The sequence below is a fragment of the Balaenoptera borealis genome, assembly GCF_965194805.1.
Source record: "Balaenoptera borealis genome assembly, chromosome: 16".
Classification (NCBI taxonomy): domain Eukaryota; kingdom Metazoa; phylum Chordata; class Mammalia; order Artiodactyla; family Balaenopteridae; genus Balaenoptera; species Balaenoptera borealis.
The window spans coordinates 1178061-1188368 of record NC_138872.1 but is presented as its reverse complement, the minus strand read 5'-3'; positions in this window follow the sequence as shown (position 1 = coordinate 1188368).

Here is a 10308-nt window from a genome sequence, read left to right as displayed (position 1 = left end):
TCGCTCCCACTCTGGACAGACCCCGCCTGTGCGTCTGTGTCGGAGCTGCTTGGTGTAGCTGTCAGCTGTGTAGATTCTAGAATCAGACAACTCGTAATTTTCCATGTAAGCAAAGATTTTCTCCTGCAGTCCCCCCACTTGTGATCAGAAAGAATCTGAAAGAAAGATTCTCAATTACAAAGTGAGTCTGGCCTCTGTAGGTTTGGCCTAATTGTTTACGGAGATGCAGCCAGAATGTTAATTTACCATAAAGGCCACGCTGTTTGCTCCGCTGGGGATTTTCCTGAGAAACCTCGGGTGGATTTCTAGGCTGTGCTGTCCTGAGCTGGGAGCCCTGCCTGGGAAACTCCCCACAGCGGGGTGGTTTCCTCAGGACACAGGACACAGGTGTGTCCTTGTGTCCGTTTTTAAGTGCAGCACAGGGTTGCTCTGTGTTCACCTTGTTGGGCAACTGTCACCACCATCATCGCCATGACTTTCTCATCCCAAACTGGAACTCTCCTCTCCCCCTCCCCCAGACCCTGGCGCCCACCATCTGCTTTCTGTCTCTATGAACTTGACCCTTCTAGGGACCTCATGGAAACGTATCATACAGTATTTGTCCTTTTGTGACTGACTCATTTCACTAAGCATGATGTCCTCAAGGTTCATCCGTGCTGTAGCGTGTGCTGGGATTTCCTTCCTTTTAAGTCCATGTAATACTTCATCGTATGGCTGGACCACGTGTTGTTCAGCTCTTCATGCATCGGTGGACACCGGGCTGCTTCCACCTCTCGGCCGCTGTGAATTTGCTGCCGTGAGCGTGGATGTGAGAGTAACACCTTTCTTTCTAACCCACAGCAAACTGTAAACTCTTGGAGAGAGTGAGAGAGACGGCCCTTCCCATGGGAACATAGCCGTCTGGGGTCTCAGTGCTCGAGCCCTGAAGGGATGCGGGACCCAGAAGGTGCTGGTGGGTCCTGCTCAGCAGGGGGGCCTAGGGCATACGTGTAAACTGGGATCCCCGGCCTCCTGGAATCCGAGTCTAGTCACACTTCTGTCACCGCCTCACAGAATAGGGGAGGGAGAAACCAGGATCTGGCGGCACTGGGCCTGCTTTGCAGTAGCTGGGCCCAGCCCCCTCCCGTCACTGCCGTTCCTGGTCCTGAGTGTCACCTTGGAGCTGGGTGCAGCCCCTCAACCCTTCCCAATGCCAGTGTTGGGCCCTGGGTCAGGCTCCGTGGATTCCAGGTGAAAATGTTTGTTGGCGGGGAGGGCACTGTTAGCAAAGATGGGTGGGAGGATGGCCGGGCCCCGCTGTGTGTTATCTGGTTCAGCCAGGCTCAGACACGTCCCCAGCCCGGGTGGCCCTGGCAGGATCCCAGGGCCGACACCAACCCTGAGTGCAGCAGGGGGAGAGCCGGTCAGGAGTCTGTAGGGTCACCAAACCCCAGACACTCAACCTGCTGTGCCTTCACTCCTGAGAGGAGGGGCTCTGGCCGCCCGGGGCCGTGAGTGCGCATTTGTGCACGGCGTGTGTGCATTAGTGCATGTGTGTGTGCATTTGTGCACGCGTGTGTGTACGCCTGTGCCTGCCGGCCCACAGCCAGGAGGCGCCTCGGGAGGGCCAGGCTGCTGTCATCTGCAGCTGGCTGACAGAGGGCGCTGGCCGACAGGGCTTTTTCCCCGGCCCCAGAGCCGCCGACCTGACTCTTCCCTAGGACGCCAGGTGCGGAGCGGAGGGGTCCAGTCGGCCACTCTGTGCGGTATGGGCCGGTGCTCTTGCCCCTCAGCTCTGTAGGAAGGGATGGGTTGGAAGGTCATTCCAGGCGCAGGGAGGCTCGAGGCTGCACCCCGAGGCAGGAGGGGGCCCGAGGAGCGGCAGGACCTGGGGGGTGCGCATGTGCGAGCGACTTTCAGGGGCGGGGACCCTCTCCCACCACCCCTCCCCCAGTCTGGGTCCCCACTGTGGGTCCTTCCCGCTGGCCGCTGGGCCTGCACACATGGGGTTACGGCGTCCACTTCTTCTTTTTTTAAATATATTTATTTATTTATTTTTGGCTGCGTTGGGTCTTCATTGCTGCACACGGGTTTTTCTCTAGTTGTGCCGAGCGGGGGCTGCTCTTTGTTGCGGTGCGTGGGCTTCTCATCGTGTTGGCTTCTCTTGTTGCAGAGCACAGGCTCTAGGCACACGGGCTTCAGTAGTTGTGACATGCAGTCTCAGTAGTTGTGGCTCGCAGGCCCTGGAGCGCGGGCTCAGTAGTTGTGGCACATGGGCTTAGTTGCTCCGCGGCATGTGGGATCTTCCCGGACCAGGGCTCGAACCCGTGTCCCCTGCATTAGCAGGCGGATTCCCAACCACTGCGTCACCAGGGAAGCCCTGTGTCCTCTTCTAACAAGAAGACAGACAGCAGCAGGACTCCGTGGTTGGAGGCCCTGGGGGGGCCGTCCCCCAGTCCTCTCCCCAGGGCACAGGTGTCCTCAGGGGCAGGGCTGTCCCCCCACCTGGGACTGCAGGAGTTTGGCCTCAGGACGGGCTGGGGTCCCTCTGGGGCCCAGGATGTGCCAGTCCAGGTTCCCCCCGATGTCCTGTCCCCAGACCCCGACAGCCCCACGCAGGCTTCGCCGGGCGCCCTCCCCCATCTCCCGCTCTCAGGCGGGGTGTCCCCTCCTGGTCACCATAAGTGACATTTTTCTGTCATTTCTTTAAAAGAGGATCTTTAATGGCCACTTAATAACTGTAATTAGCATGTTAATTAGCCCCACCTCTCTGGGCTCCCCCCACCCCCATTTCGGGCTTTGTCCTTCAGCTGTAGGACAAGGCCCTGGGGGTCCCCACTTGCCCCTGGGGGACCCCTGCTGGCCTTTCCTGGGCGGGACGTGCAGGGGCCACCCTGGCGTTTGGGGCGCCCCTGGGGCCGCGGGCCGTGTTCTCTCCAGTGTACGGTGGAGCCTGCCGTTGGTTCCCTCCGCTGGTTCCTGCAGAAGGAGCAGGGCTGCGCGTAGGAACGCACTTTTGATGGGGATTTGCTTTATCATGTTTAATTGAACACTGTTGAAGCCGTGGCATGAATATTCAGCGAGGTGGCTGGAAGCCTCATCTGATCGCGGGACGCGCCCCAGCACGGCGCCTGTCAAAGGGGGAGCGAGGTAGGGAAGCTATTAATTGAAATAGCTTCATTAATTAGTAATTAACAGCAGAGAAATGACTGTGTAACACGTCGTATTTCAGTAGATGTCCTTCATGTGTTATGGGGCCTTTAATTAAAGGACGGGGCATTTTAATTACAGGCAAGCTTGGCCCTTTGACCTTTGGAATACAAAAGAGGCTCCCAACTTTCAAGGCAGCTGGCGGGGAGGGTGGTGCAGGTGGCAGGGACCCTCCGCCTTGCCGCCCCTCGCCCCTCGGGTGCGTGGGCTCTGGCCGCTTCTCCCCGCACCTGGAGGAGGTGGGCCTGTGGGTTCTCGTGGGGTCACAGGCCGGTGCAGGGGAGCGGTGGGGCGGGAGGGAGCACCCAGGGAGTGATGCCCGCGCCGCCCTGCTGGCCGCGCCCTGAGAGGAGGGGCTGAGAGCAGTGCCCTGAGGCCGGACGGAAGACCCCCGGGCCGGCTGCGCCCACCCGCCCCGCTGGGCTCGCGTCTCTGCTCTGTCCTGATGGACCGCAAGAAGTCGGTGATAGTGCTTGTCCAGAGCGCCCGCACGGCGGGGAAGGTGCGCCGAGCGCCCCAGTGCACGGTGGTCCCTCCTCATCCCACCCGGACACGCTGCGCCCAGCAGGCAGACGCCCTCCCTGCCACTCCTGCCTCCTGCTGGATGATGAAACAGCAGCTGTCTCGGCTCCACGTCTCTTTCCAGCTCACGCTCTCTGTCTCTCTGTCCCTCTGTCTCTGTCTCTCTCTATCTCTGTCTCTCTTCATTGTCTCTGTCTCTATCTCTGTTTCTGTCTTTCTGTCTCTGTCTCTGTCTCTGCCTCTCTATCTCTGTCTCTCTTCATTGTGTCTGTCTCCGCCTCTCTCTCCCCAGAGGGGTCCCGGGCCCCTCACCCTGGCCATCTGTTGACACGACTCTCCTAAGGTCCCGGAGACGACGAAGTCCAGCTGTGCCTCCAGCCTCTCTGGGCTTTACTCTGAGAGGCTCCTGCTTCAGCCTCTGAGCCACAGGGCTCCGCGCCACCCCAGCCCTGGTGCCCAGGCTCTCGCGGTCGCTAGACGCGCCTGCCCGTATTCTCCCACCTGGAGACTTTGGCCGGGCCTCTGTCTCCGCCTGGACCCCCTCCCCACTTCATCTAGTACACGTGTGCCACACTCATGAACATGCACACGTGTGCACAGGCACACGAGTGAGCACACTCATGCACACACACACATGGCACTGATGCGGGGGCCCCTGCTAGCCAGGGGCTCCTCGGTGAGGGTGCAGCCTGCACAGAGCACAGGAGGCCTGGCCTGGGGGCGCATGGCACACACTGTCTGCCTGCCAGGAGTGCCCGCCAGGAGGACCCGGGACTCCTGCGTCCCACACTGGATGGCAGAAATCCTGGGCCTGTGGTCTCGGCATTGATCGGGCACTTCTGGTGCCCGTATCAGGGGTGGGGGGAGGCAAGTATCAGGGAGGACCCCCACCCAGCCCCAGAAGCCAATCTGGCATAGGATGCTGTGGCCGTTTCAAAACCTGGCCCCCAGACTCTTTCCCTGGAGAGATGGGGCCTGTGTCCCCCTGGGATCTGGGTGGGCCTGTGAGACCAGAATGGGACACCGGAGCTGGTGAGCCTATGCCCAGCTCTCCTGGGGCCGCCATGCTGTGAGGAAGCCCAATCGGAACTGCCTGGAGGCGCCCACCCCCGCCAAATGCCCGACACAGACACAGGCAGAGAGCACACGATGACGGACAGAAAATCACCCAGGTCTTGGGATGACTCACTGAGCAGAATAGCAACCAGGTAGGAGCTGGAGAGAAGATCCCACAGGACGGACGGGGGGCTTCAGGAGAGGGGCCGTCCAGGGGGCTGCAGGCGCAGGTTTGTGTGAGCTGGGTCTGGGGGAGGCTGGCGGGAGTGGGGGCTGTCGCTTGGCGAGCACAGCCCCAGGGACAGTCCCGCTTGGCCAGGCAGTGGGGACCTGGCTCCAGTCAGTGCCACCTTCAGAGGGTCACCGGCCGCTCTGTGGCTGTCCAGTAGTTGGGAGAGAATTTGACCCCCTCCCAAAAGCGTGTCCTGCCTTTGGCCAGGTGGGCAGCGGACGTAGGAGCTGCTTTGGGGAAGAGCCAGAAGAGCATCAGTGCCAAGGACAGACCTTGGGAGACGCCACTGAGTGTGCAGGGACAGCGATGTGAGATGCAGCCTGTCCAGCTGATGCATTGGCTTTCATCACCATCCTGCAAGCCGGTGCGTGGGTCCTGCTCTCCCTCCCTCCTCTGGCTGGGAGAACCTTCAGCCAGCACTCAGGCTGGGGTTGGAGGAAGACCTGGGGGAGGGGAGGCCTGGCAGGGGGTGGGGGCGTGGAGGCCCCCTTGCTGCCCGCGCTGCCCCCGCCCTGCCACACCCGATGGGACATTTTGCACCGTCTGGTCCCTTCTCCTCCTGCCTTCTACTTTCACGCGTGCCCGTTGACGCGTCTTTACTAACAGAACCTGGCACCTCCGCACAGAGCAGCCAGCGCTTTCAGGATGGGTCTGGTGGTGTTGGCCTCGGGCTACCAGGACCAAGCGCTCAGAAAGGGGGTTTGCACAACAGACACAGATGCTCTCACAGTCCTGGAGGCTGGAAGTCTGAGGTCGAGGTGCGGGCAGGGCCCCTCCTGAGGCCTCTGTCCTGGACATGTAGATGACCGTCTTCTCCCTGCATCCTCACGTGGTCGTCTTTCTGTGTGCGTCTGTGTCCTGATCTCCTCTTCTTAGCAGGACAAGGTCAGACTGGACCAGGGCCACCCTAAGGGCCTCAGTTTAACTTAATCACCCCTGTAAAGGCCCTATTTCCAAATACAGTCACATTCTGAGGTCCTGGGGGTTGGGACTTCAACATATGAATTTGGGGGACATCATTCAGCTCATAACAGTGTGGCTCCCCCGTTTCCACCTACTCTGAACCGAGGGTCATAGGAGCCAGGAGAGGCTGCCGTGGAGACCTAGTGGGTGCTGTGGGCCGCCCGGACCCCCGTAAGGATGGGGAGGGGCTGCTGACAGCTCACAGTTGAGTCTCTTTCCCGGGGTTGACCCCCAGGGTGACTTGTCAGCTTGCAGGGGACTAAGGCCCCGCTCTTGGCCTCAGTTGGGACAACCCTAAAGGTCATCAGGCTCCAGAGTTCCCCACGGGGGTGTGGAGGCTTCTGTTGTGGTGCACTGCACCCCAACTCCGCCCCTGCTCCCCCCCGGCTGGTGTCAAGACCACCCCCATGACCTCCTGCAGCCAGTCTCCAGCTCGGCCTCGTCTGCAGGGGGCCCGGCCTGAGGCAGGCCCCGTATCCCCGGCTGGGGGCTCCCAGAGCCCCTCCGAGCTTGGGAGGGACCCACGTCTGCCATGTCTGGGACTCTCCATACGCTAAACAAGGAAGAAATGCCAGAGCTGCCTTAGGAGACGCGGCAGGGATGAACCGCTCCCAACGCCCAGGGAACGGAGGTGAGTTGGTGACAGCGCAGCTGGGTCCTGCTCCCAGAGGAGGTGGGGCCACCCCCAGGCGCCCGGGCGCTCATGTGAGGGACCCTTGAGCTGGGCACGGGCAGCCCCGCCCCCCTTGGCTGCGGGACGAGCTTGGCCAGGTTGGGGCTTTGGGGGTGGGAGCCGCTCCCGGCACTGCAGCACCTCGCAGTCCGGGCTGGTGTGTCCCCGAGGACCCTCAGCGTCACGGGTGCCCGGAGTTTTCTCCCCAGGCCGATGAGTCTGGCCTCCTCCCCCCCGGCACTTTTGCCCCAAGTGGATGATCTGCACACGGACGGGCCCAAAAGAGCCAGTTGGGGGGGTCCCAGAGCTGCAGCCCTGTCCCCACTGCTGTCTCCCGACGGGGGGCTTGGCTGGGCTCCTCAGTCCTCCGTCCATGGGGCCGCTCACTACTTCCATCATTTCTGTTTCCATGTTTCCTTTTCTGAAATGATTTTCACCAGGGTTAATTCTTTCTTTTTTTTTTTTTTTTTTGGCCATGCTGCGCGGCTTGCGGGATCTTAGTTCCCTGACTAGGCACTGAACTTTTGCCCCCTGCGCTGGAAGTGCGGAGTCTTAACCGCTGGACCCCCAGGGAATTCCTAGGGTTAATTCTTTTATGTGAAAAACAGACAAGGCTCAGCTACTTGGTCTATGTCAAAATCTGCCAATCATAAGGTCCGGTCTCTTTGGGGCCTGTGGCCACCTCACCCTCTTGTCCTGGGCACGTCTGGAGCCCAAACTGCTGCCAAGCAGACCTTTTCCTTCCAATAAGCATTGCTCAACACAAAACGCAACCTTGAGCACCTCGCAGGCCCTGGGCAAAGACCGGGCAAAATCTGGGCAAGACCAACATTCTTGGGCCAAAACAGCTGAGCCGAAGTCCCCACTGCCGGTCGATCCCTCATCCCCGCCTGTGCCCGACCCGAGTTTGAAACCCCGGCCAAGGGCACGGCTCCTGCAAGCCTGTCCTTCCTTCCCCGCGTCCGGCAGGGCTGGGGTGATGCTGGGCTTCCTGCCGCTGCCGCCGGATGCAAGCCCCTCTGCACCTTCAACATTCCGTCCACGTTGAGTCGAGACTGTGGCAGCAGGCGGCCTCGGGCCAGTTTCTGTCCCTGGGACCCTCTGTTGTTGGGAAGCAGCGGGACATGGGCAGGGGCGGCCGGGGGTCTCAACCCTACAGCAGGAGACCCCTCGGCGCCAGCCTGGCCCTGCTCTGGCTCCTGAGTTAGCACCCCCGGCCCCGCCTGCTGCTCGGACCCCATGCTGGGCCGGCGCCCGTGAGTCCCCACGCGGACTTGTCTCCAGAACTGGCCCTAATGGGCAGCTCTGGGGGAAGAAGAAGGGGGGGCCGGCAGCTGCCTCCCTGTGGGCGGAGGGCCGACCTCGACCCCGGTCAGCGTGGGGCGGGCGGGGTCAGCGGGCATCCCAGGTCCCACACTCCGTCCGGGGCCCTGACGGACGCCTCTCCTCTCCCGTGTCCTGTTCTGTCGCTGCGGCCGCTCCGGGGACTCGCCTGCCTGTTTACAAACTCGTGTCTTTGTCCGGGCAGAAACAGTCCTGTCTCCTGCTCACCAGCAAGATTCAAAGGGGTTTGAAGAATAAATGTTTTCCTAAGTTTTAGCTGACATTCAATTTTAATGACTTTTTAACCAAAGTGACTGTTAAACGTGTGCGTTTTACGGCCTCCTGATGTCTGACAGGTGTTTTTGCCCATGTGGGGAGCAGATGCTGATTGCGCTTCCCTAATAGCTCATAAATAACGAGCGCTTGGTGCTTTCCCTTTGTATGTGGCACTGCCAGTGGCCAATTTGTTCTTCAGAAGTGGCCACGTTGGCCTGTCAATCAGCTCTTGCTGCAGGCGCTTTTTGGTGATTAGAAGCCGCTTGGAGAGTGAGAGCTCCAAATTAGTTTTAAATAAAAAATAAGAATATTCATGCTGTTGAACATCTAAAGGTAAGAGAAACAAAAGAGTCCAAAGCGGCTGGCTTGTGTCCTGGTGTTGCTGGCGGAGGGGGCTGCAGGCCCCAGACCCACCGGGGTTCCCCAGGGACCGGGCACAGGACGGAAGCAGGGGGATCATCAGGGGATGCAGGTGACCTGGGTCAGGCTGAGACACGAGGCCATCGGAGAGCGGGATGGGCAGACCATTCCACGTCGACTCCGGGCCTCTGTGGGACGTGAAAGCTCACCCTGAGGAGGAGGGAAGAGCCTGTCTCCTGGAGAGAAGGACAGTGTCCCCTTAGAGAAGTGACGAGGACGCAGCGTCTCGGGTGGGGGCCATGTGGGCACGCGGGCTGCCAAGCGATGCCAGCTCTCCCCTCCTCCCTCACCCCACCTCCCGGCCTCTGACATCTCTCCCAGGCCAGGCCAGGTGGTTCACCCCTGCTGCTACGTCACACCTGCTGTCGTCTCCTCTGGGAGTCGGGGTGATCGCCCTGACAACCCCTTTCAGGGTCCTTGCTGGGCTCCCCGCCCCAGGCCCTGTTCAAGGTGCTGAGTCAGCACCAACCCAGCTCAGCAAACAGGCTGAGGGGTTGCCGGGCGGCTTCCCTGAGGTGGCGTCCGGCTGGGATCTGGTGGGCGAGACAGGTAAAGTGCCCCCGGGGCTCCGGGAACAGGCATGCGAAGGCCCAGTGGGCGCGGAGGGGACAGGTAAAGGCCTCGCTGCGCCGGCTCAGGGAACCGCTGTTCGGAGAGAGATTGTCGGGGTGAGTTGTCTGCGTGGGAGCCTCCGGGATCTCCTCTGCTGCCCGGAAAGTCCTGGCACGAGGCTTGGGGATGGATCCAGGGGTGCAGAGGTGCGCTGGCCAACGTGTCGTGGGGTCTCTGTGGGGGGCTGTCTCTGTCCTCTCCCGCCCAGAGCCTGCAGATGGGTGACGCAGGCAAGAGGCTGGGGGGAGCAGGCAGGCTGAGTGGAGGCAGGGGTCCTGGGCTGGGCCAGTGCCATGACTGCACACAGGGTGGGGGACAGCGGGGCGCCCCGGGGGTCATGAGAAGTGATGGGCTGGGGGAAGAGGCAGCGGGGCCAGTGAGAGCAGGTTGGGCCCATCCAAGGCCGGCGGGGTCTGGGTGCAGGAGCCCTGCTCGCTGACCGCCGGCCTCTCTGGGGACGGGACGTGTGACCCGCAGCCACTTGGACCGTCTCCCCAGGTTGTGCCCTACAGTGGCCCCTCCTCCAGCCTCTCCTCCCCTCTGCCTCCTCCCAGGAGTGTCCTTGTCGTGGCCAGGTGGATGCTCCAGACCCAAGGGGGCTCAGTTTCCCTTTGGCGTCCAGGATCTGTCCTTCCACACTCCGTCCCTCTCGACGTCTCCCGACGGCCCGGTCCTGGGGTGGGCGTTTGGGGGTGGGGTCCCCAGACTGTGTGCAGCCCCAGAGCTGGGTCCCCTTCTCTGCTGGAGGCTGGACCGAGCAAGGGCCAAGGAGTTGGTGCTTCCCCAGGGGGGCGTGGTCAGGAGCATCCCCTCCATCTCTGGTCTGAGGTCCAGTCCCGGTACCAAGCGTCCTTCCCTCTGGTCCCAAGTCTGAGGGCAGTGGGATGAGCCTGGAGAAAGTCTTATGTTTAGGCCAGAAAACAAGTGAGGGCCTCCCCTGCCCGCCCCACCCAGCCCCCGTAGCCCGAGGTCGCCACCCCCAGGACCATACCTGTGGGCTGTAACTCCCGTCCTCCCAGGGCTCCCAGGTAATGCCTCCTTA